At 42.0% G+C, this 26,723-nt stretch overlaps 1 long non-coding RNA gene across 1 annotated transcript in view; it reads right to left on the minus strand.

Annotated features, from left to right (window-relative positions):
• The window catches only part of LOC112551975, a 135,058-nt gene extending 120,546 nt beyond the window's left edge, over positions 1-14,512 (minus strand). Inside the window, exon 1 of the long non-coding RNA XR_003096335.1 lies at positions 14,438-14,512. This is a non-coding gene — a long non-coding RNA (uncharacterized LOC112551975). The remainder of the gene's footprint in view (positions 1-14,437) is intronic.
• Positions 14,513-26,723: the final 12,211 nt, after the last annotated feature.

Below are 26,723 nucleotides of genomic sequence, written 5' to 3' on the forward strand. Positions count from 1 at the left end.
ATGAAATCTGTCTGACATATCAATAAGTCATTACCTCCAGTACCAAGTTTTCTCCAATCAACTTCTGTAAACGAAAATCCAAATATTACAAAATATACTTACCCAGTACATATAGGTACCTCCCCTATGAGGGAAGGAACTACAGGCTCAGTAGGGACAGCAAGAGCTGGGGAACTCCCCTGGGTGTGAGGCAAGAAAGTGGGAGTGGGCAGGGATGGAAGGGAATATAGAACAAAAATCTTTTCTTTCGTGGAGGTAGTGAACGTGAGTTGAGAAGCAAGGTTGGGCTGAGCAGGAGGATGCTCTCCTAGGCCAGAGGCAGGAAAGCAGAAAGGGATGGATTTCTCTTCAATGGGAGACAGGTGCGGGGAGTGAGGAGAGTTTCTTGAGCTACACTAACTTAATATTTTATTCAGTTTTCATAAGATTTTTGTCTTATGCCACCCTCCATCTTTTGGGGGAAGGGAGGCACATAAATCTAACAAACAAACAAACAAACAGATAAGATCTTAAGAGTTTCTGTCCAGCTGGTGAAAAGCAAACAGTCAGTAACGTCTCATTCACCTTGCCCTATGTTTTCATGTAACTGGGTTAATCAGAAATGAACAAATCTTTTCTTTCCTTCTTCACTTCCTGCCAATGCACTTTTACTTGTTTAAATTTGCAAATAGTAGCAAAATCAAAGCAAAATGATAATATTTTATAATACAGAGCTGCTTGCAATTACAGATTTCTTTTTAATTCAATGAGAGTCCTATTATTGCTTTGTCTAATCACTACAGCTACATATCCATTCAAAGCTTGCTTTCCTGATGCAAACTCAGCCTTTTAATAGATACCTCAGGTTACATCACAATGGTGTACAAACCAATAATCCTTTCTTTTTTATCCGTAGCAAAGGTAAATTTAATGTGAGTACTTCTCCCTTATGTCCCTATTCAAGATTGTAGTATTCATTCAGATTCTTCTTTATTCTCTTACTCACCCAGTTTCACTCCTGCCTCATCAGTTTGACTCAGTTCCTTCCATTTCTCTGCTCTGTTTCCTCATGCTCATTCACTTTCCATCTTTACATCCCAATATCTCTCTTCTTATCATGAATGAAGACAAATGCATTTCCCTTGTTTGTATACGGCAGTATTAAGGACCAGCTTGTTTTCACTTGCTTGAATTTAAGATGATTTGGGTTACTATTTTCCTCACTGATAAAAGCCTAAAAAATTCATCCCATTTCTAAGTGTAGGTATGTCAAGATTTTAATCTTGAAAGAAAAATTATTAGAATGGTACTGTGGTTAAGGGACAGTACTGAAAGTCAGGATATGAGAGGTCTCTCCTCTGCTTTGCACAGGATCCTTGTTTACAAGTAGATTCATTTTTTTTTATTAAGCTTGAATAATACTTCCCTATCTTATCCATTAATATGGGGCATTTTATGACTGTCAAATAAAAGGAGCTGTACAAATGCAAAGCATATATCTGGCCTCATCATTTTAATCCTATGTATTAAACACTGCCATATAAAACAGAAATCAGGAGCAAATGAAATGCAACACAATAAGTGATTAGCCTAATAATGAATCGTAAAAGTTACCAAGACAGCTAGTTTAACTTTTGTTAAGATTATTATTCTCTACTGCTCGATACATTCTTTTTGCTTATTTCCCATGAGAAATGCCAACACATTGTTGCAGCTTCTATTGTATGCATTTAAAGTTACCATTAAATATCTGAATTATCAAGTTTTGGTTAAGCCTACATACGAAAATACTTTTCTAATGCACCAATTTCCAAGAAAATTATATACCTGCGTTATAAACTAAATTGATAAAAAGGTATCTTGAAACACAGATCTTGCTCTTATACATAAAAAATACCTGAAGTGTCTTATTTTCCTAATGATTCTTCAAGAAATCTACACAGGCCCACAGCTTTCTTCGGTTTTAAGAATTCATCTTTAATTTTAGGTGTTTTAATTTATGCACAAAAGTGCATAACGCATGAAAACCTAGGTGCCTTAAGCAGAGATGTGGGACGGAAAATTCTCCAGTGGTTTATTTTTTGATGGGAATTTTCCATTTCTAAAAATTCATTGTTTCATAAAATTAATTAGTAACAATGAATGGATGCCAATTCAATATTAGGCAGGTTTGGCAGTTTCAAAGTTGTAATTAAAGTTGTTTAGGTGATTATCCCTAGGAACTGGAAGTGTGTGAGAGAGTACATATATGCTTTATTGGTTTGTAAACAGGAAGGTAAATACCCTCACATAATAATCCAAACCAAAAATCAAGTTATGAATTCACCTAATTGGCTGTGCAGCTCAAATCAAAACCAAAGCATGACATATAAAGCACAACAATAAAAAGTCCTTTTTTAGATATGTGGGAAGCCGGAGCCAGAGGAAAAGCAAGGGTAACACTGGACCCCTGCTAAACCAGATGGGACAACTGACAACCGATGCCCAGAAAAAAAGCCAACTTGCTAAATGGGTACTTTGCATCGGTTTTTTTTACCAGTCCCAAGGGATGCCCCTGCCCATTACGGGATGGGAAGGCCTGGGTGAAGGTGATCCCTTACCCTCCATCAATGCTGACCTTGTGAAGGAACACCTTGAGAGGCTGGATACCTTCAAGTCAGCCGGCCCTGACAGTTTACACCCCAGGGTACTCAAGGAGCTGGCAAGCATCATAGCTCAGCCCCTGGCACGGATCTTCAAGAACTCCTGGTGCTCTGGTGAAGTGCCCAAAGACTGGAAGAAGGCCAATGTGGTGCCTATCTTCAAGAAAGGGGAGGAAGTCATGCTGGGATCCTATGATCCCTACTGACTTCCTGCCCTTGGGGCAGGGGGCTGGACTTGATCTTCCAAGGTCCCATCCAGCCCTAATGTCTATGAAATCTATGAAATATTATGCCCAATTCTTTGGGTATGCTAAAATTAGTGTGTCAACAGTTTTCAGTGCCTTTGTTTTTTTTCTTAAATTTAAACAAACAATATAATTGAAGTACGTGCTATTGTGCATTGTCTTTACATTTTCACAAGTATTCCAATAAATATAATTTCTTTCCACAAAGCTTTGAATTTGTTTGAATATAACATTTAATGTGGTTTACTTAATTTTTTTCCTAATCAAATATTTCACTTCAAATACTTGTGGCTATTAGGACATAAAATTAACATGGGGTACATTTTTAGTTCTGTGTACTAAATAAGTCAGATAAACATGCTAAATCAGATCACATTATATTTAGGGCATCAGAAAATTTTCTAATTCAAAATTTTCTGGAAAACCCACATCTCTGGCCTTAACTGAGACCCAATTAAGTCAATGTGGTGCACCCTTACATTAATGTTCACAGTAGTGTGCTGCTTGTTTCTATTTCAGAGTTGGGAGAAGGAAGAAGGGACATAAATGGACTAGGTATTCACCCCCAGCCTTCATCCATTCCTCACCCACTCCCAACCTCCCATTCCCACCTTGTTCTTTGAGCCAGGGAAACAAGTAGGGCTGCCAAACCTAGACATTTTTTTTTTACTGACAATCTGCAAACTTTTTACTAACAGGTGTTTTTACTGTTACTAAAAAAAAAAAACCTTAAGTTGGCAGGCCTGTACAACTGCAGTCATGGGTTCACACCCTGTTCCCCCAACCAGAGGGGTTTCCTACTCGCCCTATACCCCAATGGAACCCTGCATCACGTTTTGCCCCTCCGCTCCCTGCAGCTTGTCCCTGCTGGTCTGTTTCCCCCTGTCCCAGCACAGACCTCTACCTGTTGCCTCTCCCCCTCTCCCAGCCCTGCAGTTCTGTCCCAGCCACAAGGAACCTCAGAGACTCTAGTGAGCAAGACAGCCATGATGGACAGTTCACTGCATTGAGCAGCACTCCCACTTAGACACCAGATGGCACTGCTCTTCTCTCTGTCCAGCATCAATGCTTTAATGTAGTTTCATTCAGGAAATTAATCTTAAAAAGAGTTCGGGACTTATTTTTATGAAGGCAAAAATTATTTTTATGGCATTTACACAAAGGTGATTTTAGGCTCCTTCTTTCCTTCCTTCTTACCAACAGCTGGCAACTCTCATCAGTAAACCTGCATCACGGTCTTTTCCACAGCTGTACCATAACTGTAGATTGTCCCCTCTCTCCTGTGAACTCCAACTTTAGACTCTAAATATGAATGCCTTAAACCCAGAAGTTTCAGCACTGTTCTAGGCCTTTACTTTGGTCCCTTCTCAGGCTACTTTCTTTGTATTCATATCTACATGGATACTGGACCATTTTATGAGCCCCAGGAGGCATATTCTTCAAAGCAGGCAAACATGGATCACTGAAGGAAGAACATTTTCTTAGCAGCCACATGACCAGAAAACCAGTGAGATAATACACTGGCAAATGTCCAGGAAGAAGGACCATAATCCTTTTATCTACCAGGAGTGCAAGTTAGCCAACCTGACCTCTACCCTATATTTATTCATATACATGGTAAATTCTGTTTATTACTGTTTATTAAAATGTATTTGTGTCTGCTCCTTATAAGAGAAAAAAAATAGAACAGTAACTACCAGAGGCAGCAAATGCCAGAATATTACTTTTTATAACTCCAATTCACATCAGCTGACTGGTCCAGGAAAAAGGAATCCAATCGCCTACCAGCATTCCAGTTTGTCAGACCATTAATACAGAATTGCTGCTTGTCTAAGTTGAGTGGGTGGTGGTGATGGAGCTGTTCTGGTTACTGGCACACTGCATTTCCTTCCATTGACATTTACATATAATCTTAATTCTAAATTTTCAATTTGTATTTTAGAAAACTACTATTTTAAATACATTTTTCACAAGCTTAAATGCAGCTTTTATGCACCCAGGCCTGGCAATTACCTTGGGTTTTTAAAGGCCGTTTAAGGATTGTTGTTTGAGAGAAATTACCTACTACACCACTTGCAGGCTCTAAGCTACCCCAACTTCACTTTTTCTTTTGTCCTGAAATATCCTTCCTAGTTCTACGTAAACTACGTCATCTCTGTGCCTTTTTGGCTTCTACTCCATCTCATTGTAGCCATCTGCATCAGAGCCATTAGCCATAAACTCCATGGAGCCTATAATATACACAAAAAAACCTCATCCCAGCAAGGCACATAATGGCTTCTAGAGCATCTAGTCACACAGCGTTCAGCTATTTCCATTAAGCTGTTTGTAAATATATTGTAGCTTTGATCAATGTTGGTTTAATGGATCCTCTAATTGGTTTGCTTTCTCACTGTTTTTTTTGCCAATCAGCCTTCCAAAAGTAATATCAATTAAACAATACAATGACCCTGTAACTGTAAACAGAACTGCAGAACAGCTGGCTACCATCTTGAACAATCTCAAAAAGGAGAGATGGCTTATTACCATAGAAGGACTGGATACAACCCAGTCAAGCAGATAAGCATGGTGCATCATAAATCGCCTTACAGGCAAAGGCACCAAAAAAGACACTGCCCTGTGTCAGCAAACTCTATCATACAAATATTATGCAACAATAGCAAGTACAGTAACCCAAGAAACCAACTCACAGAAATGATTAGACTCCTGAATCATGAACCACTTAAAGCACACAATGTCAACTTTAATTTAACCACTCCCATCTCTGACAATGAGGTTGACACAGCTATTGAAGTGATCAAGACTGGCAAGGCTGCTGGCCCAGGTAAGATACTCCCAGAATTCATTACCAAGCTTGGAACCACAGTGAAAAGTTGGCTCCAGAAATTCACATATAAGCCTCTAGAAAGTAACAGACTTCAAAAACCTGGTGAGAAGCTGATATTATTGCTATCCTGAAACTCAGTAAAACCACCAAAGGATCCAAAGAGCTACTCACCTATCTCACTACTCTGTTACATACAAACTCATGGAGCACATAATTCTGAGTAAAACAGAGAGCATCACTGATCCCCAGCTCCCAAAAGAACAAGCTGGCTTTCAAAAAAAGCAGTGTACTACTAACCAAGTTACATTACTTACATCTGACATAGAAAACAGATGTGAAATGAGGCATAAAACAGGTGTGGTCTTTATCGACCTTACAACCGCCTATGATACTGTATGGCATCAAGCCCTCAAAATATAAACTGCACGCTATGATACCTGACCACAAGCACACTTTCATCATGAACATATCATTTAAACTCACTACGAGTCAAGGAGAAAAAAAGCAGAGAATGAACTCAGAAGAATGGAGTCCCCCAAGGGTCATTGCTAGCACCAATACTTTTCAATGTATACATCTCATACTTTCTGCATCCAAGTGATAAATGTATGCTGACAATGTCACCATAGTAGCTCAACGAATTGACGTGACAGAACTGGAAGAGATACCGCGTACTGACATGGAACTCATCACTATCTCCACAAGTGGCACTTTAAGTTGAGCATCAATAAATCAGTATCATCACTCTTCCACTTGGACTATCATTGAGCCAAAAGCACATGGAATATCAGAGTAGGCAAATCGCATCCTTCCCCATGAGTACACCACAACCTACCCAGGAGTCACATTAGACCATTCTCTTACCTATAAACATCAACTTCAGAAGGTCAACATTAAAATCTCTGCACAGGTACCTGCCTCAAGATCTTTAGCCAGCATGACATGGGGTGCCAGCTTCAAAGTATGCAGAACCACTGCAGTCACAATTGCCTATGCCCCCAGCAGAATATTGTCCTCCCATATGGTCCAGAGGTTGTCGCACTAGAAAGCTCTAAACAGTACATAACAGTGTGCTGAGACTCCTAACAGGCTGCACAACTCACACACGCACACAGATGTGTTCCCTGTACTCTTGGGCATTAGGCCAAGTGGAAGACAGACCTTAACATCATTACTGGCAATAGAGGCAAGAGATGATGAAAAATCACCTGTTCCACCAACTGTTAACTGAAGAACCAAATAGATGGAGGCTTAAGAAGCTTAAGTCATAAACTGTTTATACATGAAGCCCACAAAATCCTGGAAGAGATTAGGGATGCTGAACCAAACGTATGGGTAATAACAGAGTGGGCCGACCACTGAGAAATATCAGACCTATTCCTACAACAGTTTATACCAACACCAAATGAGTCCCCCATTGGCCATGAGCTTGACAGAGAAACGTGGGTCAAACTGAACACACTGAGAACTTGATATGGACGCTTCAAAACAACACTTCACAAGATGAACACCTTGGACACCCAGCCCCCTATGTGAATGTGCTGCCCAACAAACAGCACAACACTTAACCAAAAGCTCCAATTTTTACAAGTGCCCAGACTGGAATTATAGAATCCACACATTGAGCAATACCACCAGACAATAGCTCAGATTTGGAAGTTGATATCTGATGCCATACAAAAGTGAAAGAGTCGGGCCAATAAGAGATATCAACCTAAGAAATTCTTCCCTCGCATGATTTCTGGCCCATCACTCTTATGCTACCATCTTAAATGTATTAATAGCAACTGATTTTGTGTCAACATTGTCCCTTTTATTTAAATCTATTTCCTCATACTGTTGTGTTTGTCCCTGTCACAACCCAAAGGTGTGATTTTTGTTTTGTGTGTGCTTTGGCACCACTGAATTATGTTCCCACTAAATTGCAGCTTCTTTGCACGGTGGAGTTTTCTGCTGCAGAGGAAAGCCCTGGTGCAAAAGAATTCCCGCCAATTTGTAGCTTTCTTTGCAGTGTGCATTTCTTTGTTGCAGCACAGAAATGCTCGTTGCAAAGAGTTCCCGCCATTCGTATTCTAATTCGAGTCCCATTATTGGCTTGCGTTAAATTATTCACACGTGGCGGCTAGTGATTGGCTTGCTAGCCGTATAAAAGGCTTGGGTGGTTTCCGCCCAAGTGGGAGAACTCCGAGGTTTCCGCCCAAGTTGGAGGACTCCACGAACACCAGGAGGAGGAGACTTCATGCTGTGTGAAGATCTCTAAGCGCTGCGGAGCCTATTGGACCCAGTGCATTTCAAGCAAGCAACAGGGGTCTGATCAGCCTCTAGCTTCTCCCCGTCACCGATCGCAATCCTCGACGTATCCCTCTCCCTGCGCGCAAAAGGATTCACGGAGCCTCGACAACTCCATGGGAGTGATCTGAGTGTTGTCTGAGTCCTCAAACGAGGATTTAAGCGGAGCTGTGCCTGGGAAACTGTCCAGCCTACACCGCGACCAACTTCGGTGTAAGTAAACAATCTTGAATCAACCATTACGCGTCCATGCCTAATTCCAGCGTGTCGCCTGTTCTCTCTGACCCAGCGTGCCCGGGCTGCTGGCCACAGCCCGCGCAGCGCGAAAAAGGGCCCGGACCGCCCCCGGCCTGCACACTCCCCACCATATTTATAGAAAGCAATCATTCCCCTTTCAGCCCTTTGCGAAGCTAAAGAAACCAAGCTGTCCCAAGAAAGGCTCTTAATTTTCTCAATCGTCCTATTAGCCTTCTCTGTACCCATTCCAGGTTGAATTCTTCATTTTTTAACATTGTGTGTCCACAACTGTGGTATTTTAAGAAAGGGAAGAGTTGGCTTTTGTACATTTCCTAAACCATCACAACTACAACACTTAAACCCTACCACCAAGTATTTTAGATGATGTCTCATCATTGCTTTGTGTAATGGTGTAAAGACTTCTCTATGTCTACTAGAAATACACTGCCTGATCTATTTTAGGATCATATTTGCCATTTGATCAGCCACATCGCATGGCTGTTTCACAATGATCCAAATACGCCATTTTTTTTTTCCTCCTCATCATTTCCAAATGATGAACCTCTGGTTTTAAGCAAAACTATTTCTTAGCCCCCAAGTGAATAGCTTTGCAGTCTGTACTACTAAATTCCATACCATTTCCCTTAATTCAGTCCTCAAGGTCTTCTAATTCTTCCCGTGACAGTCTATTCCTCTTCAGTGCTGACAAGGCTCCTAACCTGGCATCCTTAGCATATTTCATTAGCATTTTATTTCTTACTGGTGGTAGAGTCACCAAAGGCAAACCCTTGAGAAACCCTACTAATTGCATCTCTCCAGCCTAAGAGGACCCCTCTTCAGCATAAATCATCTTAATCTTCTTTTTTTGCATGTTCTTTACTAATTTGACAATGCTTCTACTAATCTCCATTATCCCCAGATAAACTAATTAACTAACTTTCCTACATGGCACCATATACATGTTTTGCCATTCTGATGTATTCTACTTCATTTCTCTTGTCTAGAAAAATCAGTTTTCCAGGAACACTTATCACTTTCTTCAACAGATGTATTTTAGTTGCAGTTCTCTACCCATATGGTACTAGCCCCAATTTGATAGATTTATTAAAAAAAATTTCTGTCAATCCCCCAACTTCATGTGCCAGCTCTTTCAGAACTCTGTGAAGGCAACTGTCCCAACTTAAGTACATTTAGTTTCTTGAGTTTTGCTTCCACCTAGGATATGGTAATTTCCATTTCTTTACCCTGTCATTCCAATTAGCCATTATTTCTTTCTCCCTGTGTCGTTATCTTTACTGGCAACCAACTCAAAGCATTTGTTTAGTTTTTGACTGAAACCAGATTATTTTTGGTCTCTTCCATTCTCCTCCCCCCACCCCAATCCAGCATTGGAGCCAACTTCTTTCCTTCTTGGTCTCTTTTTATTTACGTGGCTGAAGAATCTTTTGCTATTTAATTTTCTTTGCAAGGTCTAACTCAGCTTGACTTCTGGCAATTCTCATTTTAGCTACACACTTCCTGACCTATAAGATTTATCTCCCTTTGCTGATCAATCCACTTTTTCCATTCTTTATAGGCTCTCAGCTGCCTCCAATATCCTTGTGACCTTTTGATTCATGCAGTGAGGTCCTGAGCCCTTCTCTACAAATTATTTCTTCTTGTTTGAGAAACAAGGCACAAATGTTTTTCTTATTTTTCAATTCAAGTCTGTGATGTCTTCAGTCCCATTGACTTCATTAAATAGTTTCCTCAATTTCTCAAAACTTGCCCTTTTAACAATCAAAAAACCTTAGTTATAGGCCTATTTTTGTCTCTCTTTGTTTTAATTTAGATTAAAATTCACACATAATCAACACACACACTTAACTCCTTACTGAGTAGGTGCCTGGGCCAGCAATGGAAAGAAGGAGCCACAGACAGCCATGGAACCATAATCAAAGCTCAGACATACATACCCTTCCTAATTCAGTGCAGATTGCCAATCCAAATTTTAGTTACTAATTTTAGGAGGAAACTGTATGATGTTTTTCCCTTTTAGCTGTAAACTGCATGATGTTCTTTCGTTTTAACGTCAAACACTGTTCTTCAAATATACCATACAACCAGCCCCAAACAACTTGCATTACACATACTACAGTCCATTTAGCATACCAAGTCAAAAGAACAAATAAGTGTTGTCCTAATATTAAAATACCTCCTGCTTGCCTAGGGAATGCATGCATTTAGTATTGGGTACATTTAAGAAGTAAAAATATTCTACTTTCTAAAGAAAAAAAACAAAAAACTTGACTTAATTAAGTTACCTGTACTTTGACTATCATTTAGTGTTTCTTTTTCCATTTTACTTTTGCTTCATTAAATGAACTTTAGTTGTCTTTCTAGTCTGGAATACAAAAATGTATTTAAAATGTCACATCCTTCCTTCACGCCCTTAGAAATATCGCTACTAAAGATTTTCAGTGTAGATATCTGAAACTTCACATTTGCAGTGTCAGAATTCTGCAAAGAGAAGGCACTGAAAGCACTGTCATTTATATACTGAAGCCCTAACACTAACGTGTGATAAAGGAAGACAGCATTAACAAGTGATACCAGCTGGTAAAGTATAGAGAATTATCTACAAATGGATTTGGAAAATACTATGGTTTTCTTAAGGCCTGTCTACACTAGAAAACTGCAATTATTTTAATTAAACCAGCATGATTAAAGGCACAATCTTCTTAATGCAGGTGCAGTTAGATCAGTATGCAGATGACAGGCCCCGTCTATTCCAGAGGGTTTGCTGGCATAACATTTACCAGCTCTACAAAGAAAAACAGCAGTATCAACAAGAGGTTCTACTGGTATATCTACCTACCTACACTAGGACTTCTACCAAGATCTCTGTTAAAAAAAAAAAAAAAACAAAAAACACACCCTAGTCAACATAGCTATTATGGAACAAATTTTAAATACAAGCTATGCTTTATGCTGCATTATTTCATGCAGGAAAGCACTGAATAATTCCTCTGTAGTGATATAATTGCATCCATACCAAGATTTATAGCATAAATATTATGGGGAGGAAATTATACTCTCACAGATTTACTTAAAATTTACCAGCTAAGTGTTGACCAGGCCTTAAAATCATCTTGTTATTCTAAAAAATAAACACACCAAAAAACAAACAAACAAAAATCAGTATGAACCATATTATCCCACCTTATAAAAAAAATTTGCCAAAGGAGAAAGCAAAAACAAATGCATCACATGACTAGGGATGTAGGAAAGGGGAGGGATTAACAGTTGCATTTAAAAGATGAGATAGTACTGCTTACAAAAGCATCTGTGGGGCATCAGAACTCTATACCTGAAGACCTCAGGACATCTTCACAGAGCATCTTTGATCACAACCACAGTTAGTTCAGTTACCACTGAACCACTTGAGAGCACCTGGCTGCAACTTCCCACCCAAAGATGATAAAGCCTATGGAAGGGAAGTTAATATTGAGAGACAAAATGCAGTTATTTGGGTCCTTTTGACTAGTCACACCTTTCAACATAACTGATTTTAGCTCCATCTCTCAACCAGTTTCCTCAACATGACAAAAAACGATTGCCACAAAGAGGACTACCAGTGACTTGAGAAAAATGTTGTATAACCACGTCTATGCTACCTTTTCCAGATGTTATCTTTTCTATGTTAAGCAATGCTGACGCTTAACTTTAGGCACAAATATCTCTGAAGTTCACACATTCGTCTTTACGAAATCTAAAGCTGCACTCTGCTCAGTAACTGTGGACGCTGGATGCTTTGCAAGTTTCAGAGAACATCAAACTATAATAAATAGCGTGAGTTGGTGTTTCTCAAAGTGTGATCAGTCAGGCCCTTGTAAATGGTCTGTAGATCATGCCAGGCCCTCTTCCCCTTTCATTAATCAGAAGCTTGATGATCAGAGTGTATGGCAGCCTGCTGGAAATTTTGAGGGTTGACTCTGTTGGTTCAAAAAGTCTGGGAAACAAAAGTTTGGGTTTCCCAATCCAGAAATGTATTGGAGTAATACAGTGTTTACTTCAAACTTAGTTAAAAGTTTGGAAAAAATGATTAAAAGTACCCTTATAAAACTTTATCCATTTAAATGTAAGAGAATATCTTAGCTGAAGTTGACACAAACAGACCACCCATTAAGGGTATACAATAGTTTCTGTCTATACACAATCTGAAGTAATTTATCTTACAGTTTAATAATTTATTATATACAAAAATGTAAGTAACACAAAACATGCCCTGCATTTTTAAGTGTTAATTTAGCCTCACCCTCATGTTAGATAAATAATTACTAGAGATATTTTATAGATAAGGAAACTGAGCAACAAATGACCTTCCCAAAGTCACTCAGCAAATCTGTGACAGAATTAGGAACAGATTCAATTACTTAAAATTATAGTAGTGTTAAGAGTGATGCTGTAGCTGTAATAGCCCAGGAATCCTGAGAGGCAAGGCTTTTTGGGGGTGATCTCTTTTCCTGGACCAAGTATAGTTAAGATAAAGTTAAATAAGCTTGCAAATGCAAAGTGTTCTTCAGATGACCTCCAGGCACAGATCTTCAGGTGACCTAAAGCAGTGGTTCTCAACTTTTGTACCACAACCCATTTGTAAGACATCCATGGCCAGTCCCGAGCCAGTGCCCCTAACTTCCAACTTGCTGCCCCTGTAATGTGTGGGGCACAGGGTGGGTGTGTGGTGCTGGCAGAGATGTGCGTGGTGGGATGGGGGGTGGGGCAGACAAGCAGCCCCTTGCAAGCTGGAAATCTACCAACCTGTTAGGGAAAAGCCATGGTTTCCCACATTTTTCTCCATTAAAAGGAAAATCCATTTTTTTTAACTATGTTGATCCATTTTCAAAGTTTGTTGGTGACCCTTTCACATATCTTTGCAACCCACTTTTAGGTCATGACCCACAGGCTGAGAATCACTGACCTCTAGAATGCTTTTCATTCAAAAGCATGACTAAATTTATCCCAACTGCACAGTTGGTCCAATACAATTAAAACACCCCAAAAATCCTTGCCTCATACAATTATAACTAAGTTATAAGAAGAACTACCTTCCTAGGTATTTGAAAGGTGCATACTTTTCTGGCCTAAAAAGCAAGAAAGCGTCAATTTAAGTTCAATGGGCCACTGTGGAGAGCAGCAATAGAAGACCAAGTGACTTCATTGCTGCCCCTCCTCTCAGAAGTACAGTCTTAACAACATTAAGACTTTTCAACAAGTTCTCTCTCACCTAACATTTCCTTTACGCCAGATTCGCCCTTTGAAACTAAACCGGTTAGCAGCCCTTAAAAAGCCAGCCACTGACAGGCCTAATTTCACATCATGTTGTGACAGATGTCTGCCAGATTCTGAACAGGGCATATGCCTGGCCCAGAGGAAGAAGCCTTGCGCTCTGCCCTACGGAGAGAAAGAAAGAGAAGGAAGGAAGTCTGCACTTCTCACAGAGTCAGAAAAATAGCTTGGAAGGCTTAAAGAGCAATTACTTTCAGCCTCTCCAGGGCCATCCGTTTTCCCTCCACGTGAACGAGGAATGTAACAACCACGCTCATTTTCCACACTGCCCCGCACCGGAACTGGGACGTCCCGCTCCTGAAGTTACGGTTACCTCAAGTCGTGCCACTACCAACGCAAAATCATTGGCCCTGCAGCAGAGCCACCTTAGCCCTGCGGCTGTCACCTTGGGCATCAGCCCCGCACGCCCCATTGAGAAGCCCCTCGCAGCTGCGTGCTCCGGCCCCGCAGGGCCCGATCCCCGCAAAGCCCCGTGCGTCTGCTGACCTCTTGTGCCAGGCACCGTCCCGCCGGAGGCTCCCTGCACTGGGGAAGCAAATCCCATTCAAGCCGAGGCACAAAAGAAGCGGCAAGGGCTGGGGGGCTGTCCAGCCACCCGGCACCTGGGGGTGGGGGCAGCCTATTCAGCCTCGCATCACAAGCCTCTGCGCGGCGGGAGGAGGATCCCGACCGCGTCCAGCCCCTTCATCCCCCCGGAGGAACTTCTCGGTGCGGCGGCGGCCCATCCCCCCTTCCCTTCCCTTCTCTTCTCGGGGACACCAACCCGGCAGCTTCCCGCGCCGGGGAAACTTCCCTTGCCGCGGGGCCGGCCGAGCGGGAGAGCGGCCGGGCTGGGGGCCCCCATGCAGCGCCGACAAGAAGCCTGCGCGGCCTCCCCGCAGCGCCCTTACCTGCCCAGCCACGCGCGGGCCCGGGGGCGGGGAAGGCGCCTCGGCTGCCGGGAGGAGCAGAGCAGAGCCCAGCCCCCGCCCCGCCCCGCCCGCAGGACGCGCCCCCTCCCCCTGTCTCTACCCGCGCCGCTGCGCCCGGCAGGCGTTTCATCGGGGGAGCCCATCCTCCGCCCCGCGGGCCTGTGCCTTCCCGCCGCCGCCGTCTCAATGGTTCGGTCCGGGCTGGAGGGGGGAGGCTGCCCGCACCCGGGCCCCTCACGTGCGGGCTCTGCACTGGGGGCGGCGGGGCCCGGCTCGCTGGAGTCCGCAGGGCTTGTGGTGATCACTCGGGAGAAAGCCCAGCCGGAGGAGAGCTGCTTCTTCGGGCCCGGCTGCTTGATGCGTGACATTATTATTGATCTAGTAAAAGATATGCATCTACCCAAAGAACCTGGCCTGCCCAACCACAAACCCGGCATGGTATTATCTTACGTTTTTATTAGTATATTTGTGCATTTTTTATGCCTGCCTATGTCCTTACACCAACACGGCTACAGCCGAAAACCTGGCATGGTATTATTTGACATTTTTATTAGTATATATTTATACATTTTTGATGCCTGCCTACGTCCTTAGACCAATACGGCTACAACCAAAAACTTCATGACATTATTTTACATTTTTATTAGTATATTTATAGGTTCGATGACATTCTAATTGAGCATGCCTAAGTCGTTATTATTAACCACCGTTAATTGTGTAAAGATTTGCTTTGAGAAAGGAGCCAGGAATAAGGAACCAACTGGGGCCTCATGAACAAAAATGTGTCTGAGGGGGCTTCTTTTCTATTTCATCCAGGAAGAGCACAGACCAACTGCAGACTCTGCCTCAACCTGACAAGGGTGTTTGTACTCAAAAGCTTGCAAACCAGATTTTTTCCAACTATTTTAGTTGGTCTAATAAAAGATATTGGATTTACCCAAAGAACCTTGTCTGCCTCTGAGGGGAAAATGGCACTTTTAAAGGCATAGATGGGAAAAATCAGTAGAGCCCTGGACAGTTTCCTTCCCCCCACCCTGTTTTTTAAGCCTGGACAAGCTCCCTTCACATCTTGTTTAGCCTCCCATCTCAAGCCTCTCCAAGAGCAAGACCTTGGGAGGAGGAACCCTACAGGCTACAACCTCCTCATCCCCCTGGAAGAAGTCTTTCCCTGTCTTTGCAGCTGTAAGAGCTCCAGGCTCCTCTCCACAGCCAGCCACACCAAACTACCTTAAAAAATATACCAGCAGCTTTCTGAGCTGGAGAAACTTTCCCCACCTGCTGCTGTGGCTCTCCAGAAATAATTTCTCATCATTCTAATTTATACTTAATATTTTTTTTACTACATCTGGCAGACTAACTACAATAGGCACAGTGTGCACCCTTGGAAAATCCAAGTAATTCACTGAAGTAGGCAGAGTTAAACTGAATGTGTGTAGTGCTGACAGCACAATTTCATACAAGGACTGGCTTCTCCGCTGTCTAAAGCAGCCTAGCCACAATGTCTTTGGTGCCAGTTGATGCCAGCCAAGTATTGAACTAGTGGTTCTTTTTGTAAATTAAGCTTTTTATGACATAGTGATCAATCTCGGTACTGGAGATAGTGGAGACCATTTCTTGCATTTGCATCTCTGCTATGCAAAAATGCATGGCAGATGCACAAAAACTGAAGCTCCATCAGGCACCTGTTCATCCAGTCTTTGTCAGTACACATGCTTTAAATTAATAGCTCACTTATTTTGTAACTTGTTGGATCACTCATTCACATTTGCACTTTCCTATATAAGTATCAAAGACACCCTTTTTTCACAATACTCAGGTATTCTTCCTGTATGCATTCTCCTATTATTCTATTTCCTAATTTGAAATCACCAATTTGAAATCAGTTCCTGACTGATTTGAAGACTTTCCATTCCTAGATGCAGTTTCTCTTTCATCTACTACCCTAAAACATGTCCTGCCCTTTACAGGTGAAATATATTCAGGTGTTAATTGCCCATGCAAAACCCTCTTTTGCAGTTAGGCCAGGTATCAGCCATCTATATGGGAGAGTCACAGGCAGAAAGATGCATCCAATGCATGGGATGGAGGCTGTGCCAGCCCTGAATAAGTAGGCACAAAGGAACAGGGTTGGAAATGCCTAGCACTAGCATTCCAGAAGGACATTCAATAGTACTACTTCAGCTCACATAATTGACTACTAAGGCATCAGTGAAGTATATAAACAACCTACTTCCAGGCTGTGTGCACATTTCCTATCCACACTTCACTGTTTGACAGTAATGTAACGGGGGAGAGAGGGCAGAGACCATGGCACCAGCCCCAGATACTGATCCTGGGGTGGAGGTCAGTTCAGCACAAAAATAGCAGAAGCTGTGCTACAGCCTCTGATGCTGCCCTGTGTGACTCTCCTGCCAGAGTGTTCATGTGCTCAGTTATGCCTATGCTGCTCAAGCCCCCAATTACTTTTTGTGTAAAGAGGAGTGAATTTGTCCTAAAAATAACCAGGGTTGACCTAAGACACAGCCAATGAATAAAGCCCCCACGCCTGGAGCAACCTAAATGGCTTCCACTAAAAAATAAAAATAAAAAATAAAAAAGTGGTTTTATACTACAAATAGTCATGAAGAAAAGCATGAAACTGCAATTAACATAATAACCACAGAGGCAGCTGCCTGAATCAGCAGACAGCATGAAACAGAAACAGTTTTGAGAGGCATAAGCTGCACCATGTATCTCAATTAGTGCCAAGTGCATAAGGGTCCATTCTAACGGTCTTTACTACCCACATTGTTGTAAAGGACTGTGGTGTAGTGGGAGAAAACTACATTGTTCCCAGCCCACCTGCCTGGACATAGGCAACTTGTAGAGGAAGCACAGGGGGGCACAGCCCCCCCGAGATTGGCCACTGCCGCCACTGGCTTCTGCAGGCAGTTGCCACTCGCCACCATCCCTGCCAACACTGCTGCCGGCTTCTGTGGGCGGTGGCCGATCACAACCCTCTGCCTGCCGATGCCACTGCCAGCTTCTGCGGGCAACTACTGCTCGCCACCCCACTGCCAATGCTGCCACCCACAAATTGTGCCCCCCCAGTCTTGGGAGGCGCCAGTAGTTCATGTATCTGGATATGCCTGGTTATGTAGCTGATCCTTTTCTACTCTGTAAGCCTCTCCAGACCTGAAGAGGAGCTCTAATGCCATTCCTAAGGAAGAAGATGTATTACTACCCCTTCTACTCTAGGATGGGAAGGCTCCCCCTAACTATCCTATTTTAAGATGTCCAGAAAGCCATGGTTCAGAGAATAAAACTATGGGAAGTTCCACGTCATAGTGCACCTACAGCCTTACCTTAGTCTTGAAAGTAAGTGCTATGAAATGGTCTAAACAGAATCTATGGGTACCTATATACATACTCTGACATGTTTTAGTTAGAACACCCCAGCATACCTCATCATCACTTATATTCAGTGTTCTGCAACTCCAAATGGTGGCAGGGGTGCTTTAACTAAAACTCATTGAACGACCTTTGGTTAAAGCGCCTCCATGGCCATTTTGAAATGTAGGACTCTGAATATACATGATGCTTCAGCTTTCTAATTAAAGCAGTTGTTCAGGAGCTGTTCTAATTAAAACACTCCTCTGCACCCTAGTATACATGTATACACACCCTTCAATTCCATCTTGATATGCCAATTTTTTCAAAGTTTGGGGTCAGCAACATACAGCCTACGATGCCACTGGATACAGCCCTTGGAGCTGGAGGGCTTTGCCTGTGCTCATGTCAGGGCCAGGCAGTTTCCAGCTGTACCTGCTCTACTAATGCTTCTCCCTGCCCTCCTGGCTCCGATCCAATGTGAGCCAGGTAGTTTCCATGGCATCAGCAGTGAGGAGCTTTGACTGCACCTACTCTGGGGCCAGGCAGCTGAGAGCTGCCCCTGCACTGCCACTGCTTCCCCCAGCCTCCTACTTCCCAGCTGCAGTAGGAGTGCAACTTCCCAGCCAATGGAAGCTGCATCAGGGCCAAGCATCTGCCTTCCTGGGCTATGGCATGGGTGCAGCTTCCAGCCAATAGGAAGCTGCACTGGGGCTGAGCAGCTTCCATCTGCACCCAAACTTCAGTTGGGGAGCAGGGACTGGGAGAAGTGGCAGTGGCATGGGAGCAGATCTCAACTGCCTGACCCCAGTCCAGATGTGGGGAAAGCACCCTGCTGTTGATATGTCACTGAAGCCACCCAGCCCACGTTGGATTGGGTTGTTCCGGGCCACAGCTTTTAAAAAAAAAAAAATAGCTTGCCAGGCCGTGTTGTAATCACTTAGGAACATCTACTCTTTGCTGTTTTGTCCTTGATGATGAATCAAAGGTGTCCATCAAATTGTTTCTTATATTACTCACTGACAACTTTTCACTCCCACTTGTCACATGATGGATAGCATCATTAAATTATGCCATCTTGCATGCAGCTGCTGCCTCTAGGAAGAGGTGCAGAAGAATACATTTAATATCTCACCTTTTTTAATGTAGTCATTAAGGTCTGGTTTTCAGTCTCAATACCATCAGCTCATTAAGGTAAGTAGACAGAAACCTTCCTGTTCACAGGCAAAAATAAAGATCAATGGTCTTGCTTTGTTCACCAAGACTCATGGATTCCAACAAATTCCAAAAGCTGCTAAAGGACAACAGCACTATACTCCCCAGTGCAAGGCTTCAAGGACCTGATGATGAACCACCTCTCTTGTATGCCAGCCCTGACAGTTCACAGACTTTTCTTCCACCACATCCACATATTTCCTTGTTTTTCTGGTACTGAGTACTGGCTGAAGAAAAAAGGACTAAAATTCAAGCACTGATGCCAGAAAATAAAGGAATAAGTCAGACAAGAAAAAAAAGTTAATTCCTTGAAGTCTATGATAAGTCTGCATCATAGACCAAGAGAACTTTCTTAACCAGCTTCCACTGAAGTTGCTTGATCTCCCTACCCAAGGAGTACTGCAAAGTGGTAAACTACTTAGTCAATCCTGAGTGCCTACAACCTGCATCAAGCATTGTGAAGAATGATCTCCCTTCTTTGCAGAAAAGATAAAGTAGCTATAAGCATTCTGTATCCACCCTGCTTAGACCCATCAACCAACCGCCCAACTACCTTCTCAGAGTACAGCACTTTCATTCAGTAAGTTCTGGACACATTAGAGTTGTGAATCTAACCAATAACCTAGTTTGTAAGAGAAAATCATAAGCAGCTGCTGCTGTGTTTGACCAAAAGATCTTTCAATACATCTTTCACAAAAGAAGTCTCTCCGGCTTCCTTTATACCAAACCACACCCTAGCTGCATCAATTCTAGTCAACTACCAGATGCTGCCAAACTACCTACTCCAGAGCAAGCTCATAGAGAGGGATAGCTACAAAATCATCTAATCAAGGTTAAAATTGTAGCCCCAGAAGAACAGGTAGCTAAAACTGAACCTGAGCCAAATAAAAAGGGTGCCAGTAATTAAAGAAAATTACTTTGAAGAGTTTGAAGCCATATAGTTTTCTTTTGTGGAAGGTAGAGTCACAATTGGTTAATTCAGTCCATAAATCAGTAGTACTCTTGGATTCCTCATTGAAGTTAAGCTCATGGCAGACAATAAACAAAATGTGGTTATCCGTGTTTTACTTGCTTTCTTGCTGTGCTACAGCAATGCACAAAGCTTTTGAGTCCTTAGGAAATGTAAACTAGCACACAGCACTGCAGCATGTCTCCCACAAGTAAACCAAACGTGTACTCTGCTGTGTACACTAATTTCCCATAGAATTTCAAATCAAGTTCCAAGTCACAGTCTAGATAATCTTCAAGGTTTTACATAGGCTGGTCTCACGCTATCTAGAAGTCATCCTAAATACCTGGGATATGACTATGGTTGGCAGCTATCCTGTAGCATAACAGAACTTCTCAATAAGTATAAACCTGATCTGTGTGGTTTGAGACTATGGAATGAATTCCCTTATGATCTGTAGATTATCACAAATCTTACCACCTTCCATTCAAGCAGTACAAGCCATATTTATTTAATCTTGGTTTTTTAAACATAAATTTGTAGTCTTGTGCGCGTGTGTGCGCTATATAAACACACACAAGCAAACAAAATAAAAATTCCACAACAAAACCAAACAAAACCTCAACCCCATCCTCACCAAAACAAGGCAGTCTTCTCCTTCTAGGGAATGTGGGGAGGAGGTGGGGGCAGGGGGAGGCCAGGGTAACCACATGGCAGGTGGCAAATGTGTTTAATGCATACTGTATGCTACTGAAAGACGTTCAGAAGCAAGCATGTTTCCTATGTGACATAAGAACCAAGCAGAGAAGCGATAGAGTTTTATCTAGTTTTATTAATTTAGAGCTTTATTTATTTATTTTAATCATAAAATGTATCTTAGAGCTGCAACTTGGCATACTGGATCTCAGTATGAAAGCAAATTATATTACTGTTTTTGGAAACAAAATGTTTTTTGAAAAACAAATATATTACCGTTTTTAAAGAACAGAAAAAAATAAAGAACAGAACTTCAACATTTCAAAGCTAACCAATCAATTGCCAGATAATTTACAAATAGTATATTTGTGTGTGCAAACTCATGGTATAAGGTAAGGCACTGACCTGTGATCATAAGTATAGTTACTTTCACTTGCATAGTTGTTTTTGTGCCACGATTGAACTTTTACTTTGTGTTAGCTCTCCTGTTATATTTCTTAGACAGAAATAATATTTAGGGACCTACAGTGCTGTGCCTTGGTTGTGCAGGCCACTGGAGGTAAAAGTGGGTGGGGGGTTGCAGGCACACAGGGGTGCCCAAAATGGCTGCCACCCCACCTCTCACCATTGAGTGGGTGAGATGGCTACTGGTTATGTGTCCTCACCTCTCTTCACCAATCAGTGGTGAGGGGCAGGGCCATATGATGGACAGCCCTCACAGCCAATCAGTCCCAAGGGGTGGGGCCACTGGGGCCCCTCAGCCAATCAAAGGCATGGGGGGCCCAGTCATGATAGGCACTCAAAAATGGCAGCTTGCTCTGCAATCTGCCTGGGAAATTGGCTGGCTGCCTCCTCAAGTTGGGTAGACCCTTAAATATATTCAGTCCCAGACTACCTTTTGCTAAACTAAACAAACCAAGCTCTTCCTGTTTCTTTTAATAAAATAGGCCTTCTCCAATTTCCGTTCATCTTTCCTGATCAGAAATTACCCGAATCATATATCATTCCAAATGAAGTCTCACCATGGCATTATACAATGGCTGTAATACTTTCTACTAAACCCTTCTGATGCATGCTAGAATAATATTCACTTATTTCTACTGTTGTACAGGAGAGCATAAAGATAATGAAGGATCTGCTCTTCTAATTTGCTGTTCCAGTTTATCTGCAGCCAGCTGACATACTATTAAAACAACTTGCTCTTGTCTAAACTGATTATAATATCATCACCAAATATTACCATATTTACCAGAATCCAAGATGATTTTAAATGTAAGATGACCCCCAATAATTAGATTCACCTCTGAAGACTGCCCCTTCCACCCTTTGCCCCCCATGCCTATGCCTACCTCCTGTTCACTACATGCTTGACTTCTCTCCCCACCATCACTGTTTACTTTCTGCTGTAGCTTTGCTTTGGCTTTGGGGCAATCAACAGCAGCAATAACGCTGGCTCGGCTCCAGCCCAGTCAGGGTAAGGTGGGGACAGCTCCTGGCCAGGTTGAGGCTGAAGGGACTGGAGCTGGAGCAGGAGGTAAGGGGGTGGGCAGATAATGGGGTGCAGGCTGTGCTCTCTTCCACACTTCCCCAAGTTGCACAGATGGGTCTCCCCCATTCTCCTCTCCTGCGTGGCCTTTCTCAAACTCCCTCCCACCTCAAGCTCAGGGATGAAGCTGGAGCTGAGCTACCACCTGTGCGGGGCCGGTACTCACATCCAATGTCCAGTGTCTGCCACAGGTTGATGGGGGGAACCTCATCTTGGTTTCAAGTAAATATGGTAATTAACACCACTGCTCAAGGTCATGTTTTAACATAATCTCTAATATTGTAGTTAAGACCAGCCATCTGCCACGTACCTGTGATTCATCATGGTTCATACGGAAGCCATCTTGAACTTTATGGCAACAGTTAATCTAGAATGAATATCTTCCTCCAAAATACAAGTTCCTCTTCTCTGTGCTAAAGGAAAATTTGCATAATATTTTAGAATTAATGATTTCAAATTCTTAGAAAAGGGTGGGGAGGGGGGGTTAACTTTACCCTGTGCTTTTGACCAGATGTACAGTCTGTAAATTTTTCCCCAAACAGTGTAGTAAGTCAAAATGTGTCTACTTCAAGAGTCTGAGCTCTGCTGGAAAACTGTATGTCCCATGAGCACCATACCAGTAGAGCTTGGAATTGTTGCGAGCCCTTCTGATATGCTTGTGGAGCCTGAAATATGGGCTTAATATCAGCTGCAAGCTATCTGAGTTATGTTAGCTTCTGTTGGCTCTAAAATATAATTCTCTTTGCAGCAGGTAGAAACCTGGTGTCTCCTGCAGGGTCTCCTGCAGTCCAATTCTCAACACTACATATAAGATTTCATGGAAAATATGAACTTCACAAACCAACCTGAATTTGACAGTGTATGTATCTTACATGAAGCATATTTTTTTAGCTTATGCTTTTTCCTATTTGATCAGCTTCACCATAGAAGTTCTTTATACCTGAGTATACTTCCTAACCATACTAATAAGAGTGACTTTTTGAGAGTTAGTATATTCTAGCAGATGAATACTGGATAAGTTTCTGATTCTATTCTCAGCTCTTCAATTTAATTATGATTGTAGACTTTAGCTAAGACTTTCAATTATTTGCCTCAGTTTCTCTGTCTGTAAAATTAGAACTATTACTTGCATATTCATATAGAGAGTGTTAATTAGTGACAGTCCATGCAGTGCTTTAAACATGTATGGTTCTCTATAAAAATTGCAATTTACAGCTACTATTTGTGACTATATTTATTTAATTCTATACATTTAATCAGTGTGACATACCCAGTTCCCAAAACAACATCTATTGACATTTAACTACTTAAATTAAAAATTCCATTTTAAGATTTTCTAGGGGGCAATAGCTAGGTTTATTTCTTTCTAAAACAATTATAATGCATTTTAAAATACCCATGTAAACACTAATCATATTTACTTACAATAGTAGGCCCATTCAGTTCCATCGTTTACCCAACCATCCACTATGCTGATTTTATTATAGTGTAAAGCATTCAAATCAGCTTTAAAACTGTATCATTTCAACAGGGAATTCAAATTAGTTACCAGTAGGACAATATAGCCATGTCCAGATGAGTGCAGCTGTGCAGTATGTGGCTCTGCAGACCCATCTGCAGTGCCACACACCACACATTTAGGAGCTCTCCGCATTGCAAGGTGACAGTGAGGGGGAGGCGGTGGGTGGGGTTAAAAAAACAGGGCAGAGCATGCAGGGGCAGTGCACACCACCCCAAACTGAAGTCTGGCTGGCCAAAGCCGTGTTCTGGCTGCTGGCCAGGCTCTGAGCGGCATGATCACCATGGCTGCAGCTCCCTGAGGCCCCAAGGACTCCAGGTAAGGCTGCTGGGGCCAGCACAATCCCCTATCCCACCCAGGGTAATCTGCTGCGTGCCAAAGGGCACCACTGTGCCACTGTTTCTTGTCCGTGGGGAAACAAACATCCATGCTTGTGTGGATGCAGCCTACATGTCTGAACGTGGCCATAGGTTTTTGTATTTACAATATGGTATAACTTCATATGAGTGGAAAATCTTATGTTTATAGTAATATATTAAAATAACAGCACAGTTCTCATTACTACACAAGAAGAAAAAAGGAATGCAGTAATTACTATATTAGAGGCCTATGTAAGCAAGAAAATATGATGACAATTAAACCCTTCCAAAATGTATCCTTATGCAGAAGTACTTCCATAACATAGTCATAAAATATAGGGATGGGAGGGATCTTGAGAGGTCTATAGGGAACAGAATTAGGAGCAATGGCTTCATAAGGGGAGATTTAGGTTAGAGATCAGGAGGAACATTGACTATGAGGGTGGTCAAGCATTGGAACAGGCTACCTAGAGAAATTGTAGAAGCTCCGTCCTTGAACTTTAACTGAGGAGGTTGGACAGACACTTGGCTGGGATAGTTTAATCAGGGGTGATCCTGCCTTAAGCAGGGAGCTTGTCTAGATGCCCTTGTAATATCTCTTCCAGCCTTACTTTTCTATGATCCACCACCCCAAGACAGGATCAATTATGTCTAAATGATTTTTCCCTATGTATTTGTCTAACCTGCTTTAAAAATCATCAATGATGGAGATTCCTCAACTTTCCTAGGTGATTGATTGCATTGCTTAACTATATTTAAAATTAGAAAGTTTTTCTAACCTAAATTTCATTTTTTTGTCCCCACTGGGACTGGAAAACATTTTATAGCCTTTCTTTTTTGCACTAAACTTTAATCTATTTACAGATATTTATGTATCCCCCAGTAGGACCTCTCCAAAATTAAACATTTTTGTAATCATAGGTTCCATGTTTTCTACACTGTTTATCTTTTTTGTTGCTCTCCTTTGGATTCTCTCCTTTTGATCCAAATCGTTCTTCATGTGCAGTGGACATGGTAATCCAATTGAAGTCTTACCAGTTGATTGAAACATTACTTCAGCATCTAACATATACTCCTCAGAGGTATAACTGACCAGTACTGTGCCCTAGACATTACTCTGCTCCACCCTTCCTCCTTCCCCAACTCTGCACCATCCCTGCTTCAGCACTGGGGAGGGCAGAGAAGAGACAGCAGTACATTGTGGAGGAGTGACTAGAGGTTTGCTGCTGCAGTTAGGAAATAATGTCACCCTTTGTTTTTTTGCTGCCAACGTGTGCTGAGTGACAAGAAAGAAACCCAGTTTTTGGCAGCAAAAAAGGGGATGACATGACATCTACTTGCAGTAGGAAGCCTCTGGCTACTCTTCCACTGCATGTCATCACTGCTTCTCTGCCCCACTGCTGCTGGAGCCAAAGCAAGGGAAGGTGCAGGGTATGGGAGGAGAGAGAGATAGGATGGTGACATGCCTAAGACTTCATTCCAGCATTCCTCCGCTTACGCAGCACCCAGGACTCATGCCCTACTCACCCACCCATCATTATGCTTTTGATATTCCTTTTTAATTTTATTTCTGTTTTCTAAAATGCTTTTAACTCTTCTCATCTTGGTATCATCTGCATGTTTGTTAAATGTGCTTTCTTTTACAGCATCCAAATCATTAATGAAATTACTGAATAGTACTGGACCTCGACAGACCTCTGTAGAACCCTATTTGATATGTCTTTATGGCAAAAACCATAAAACACTGATAATTACTTTTTGAGTATGGTTTTAAATCAGTTGTGTACAGACCTTGCAATCTAGACCATATTTCCCTAGATGTTTAAAAGGCTTGAAACAGTGTCAAAAGCCTCACTAAAGTCCAGATAGATCATGTATCTTCTGTATCCAAAAAAACCTCTCACCTGTCATAGAATGAAATTAGGTTAGCTTGACATAATTTATTCTTGACAAACCTTGCTGGCTGTTGGTTACCACATTATCTCCCATGTTTAAAAATTAAGTATTTATTTTCTACTGTATATTTCTAGGAATTGAAGTTAGGTGACTGGTCTATATGTTCCTTGCTTCTCTCCCCTCCCTCCCCTCTTTTCAATATTTGTTCTTTCCCAGCCTTCTAGAACCTCACCCATCCATGAGCTTTAAGATTGTTTCAGCAGTTCCATAAGTATCTTATGGTGAGATTCATTACTCCCAGCTAATCTGAAAAAAATCTGAGTTTTCTAACTAATCATAAACTATTCCTTCCCTAGTCTAGCCTGATGTCCAAGGATGTTAAAAAGGATCCAATGGTTCTTAAGCATCCTGTTACTATATGAGCTAAGAGGAACACAAAGGACAGGTGGGGTTCATTTTTAATCCATGTCTTTTTCCTTCCTAACCTTAGTGCCATATCACTGCATAAAGCAGAATCACTCAGAGGTGAAAGGTATTTCTTCCTAAGGGCCTACCTGTTATAGAAGGCATCACATGGGCCCATTGCATTATAGGGAATTTCACATTACTTTGCATTATTCTCATTTCCAGAGTAGGAAATATAACTTTAATATCATCTTACAATTTTTCCCATGGAATCTAAATAATAAACTGACAGATGAATATTGTCACCAGTA

Source organism: Alligator sinensis, unplaced genomic scaffold, assembly GCF_000455745.1.
Source record: "Alligator sinensis unplaced genomic scaffold, ASM45574v1 scaffold281_4, whole genome shotgun sequence".
Classification (NCBI taxonomy): domain Eukaryota; kingdom Metazoa; phylum Chordata; order Crocodylia; family Alligatoridae; genus Alligator; species Alligator sinensis.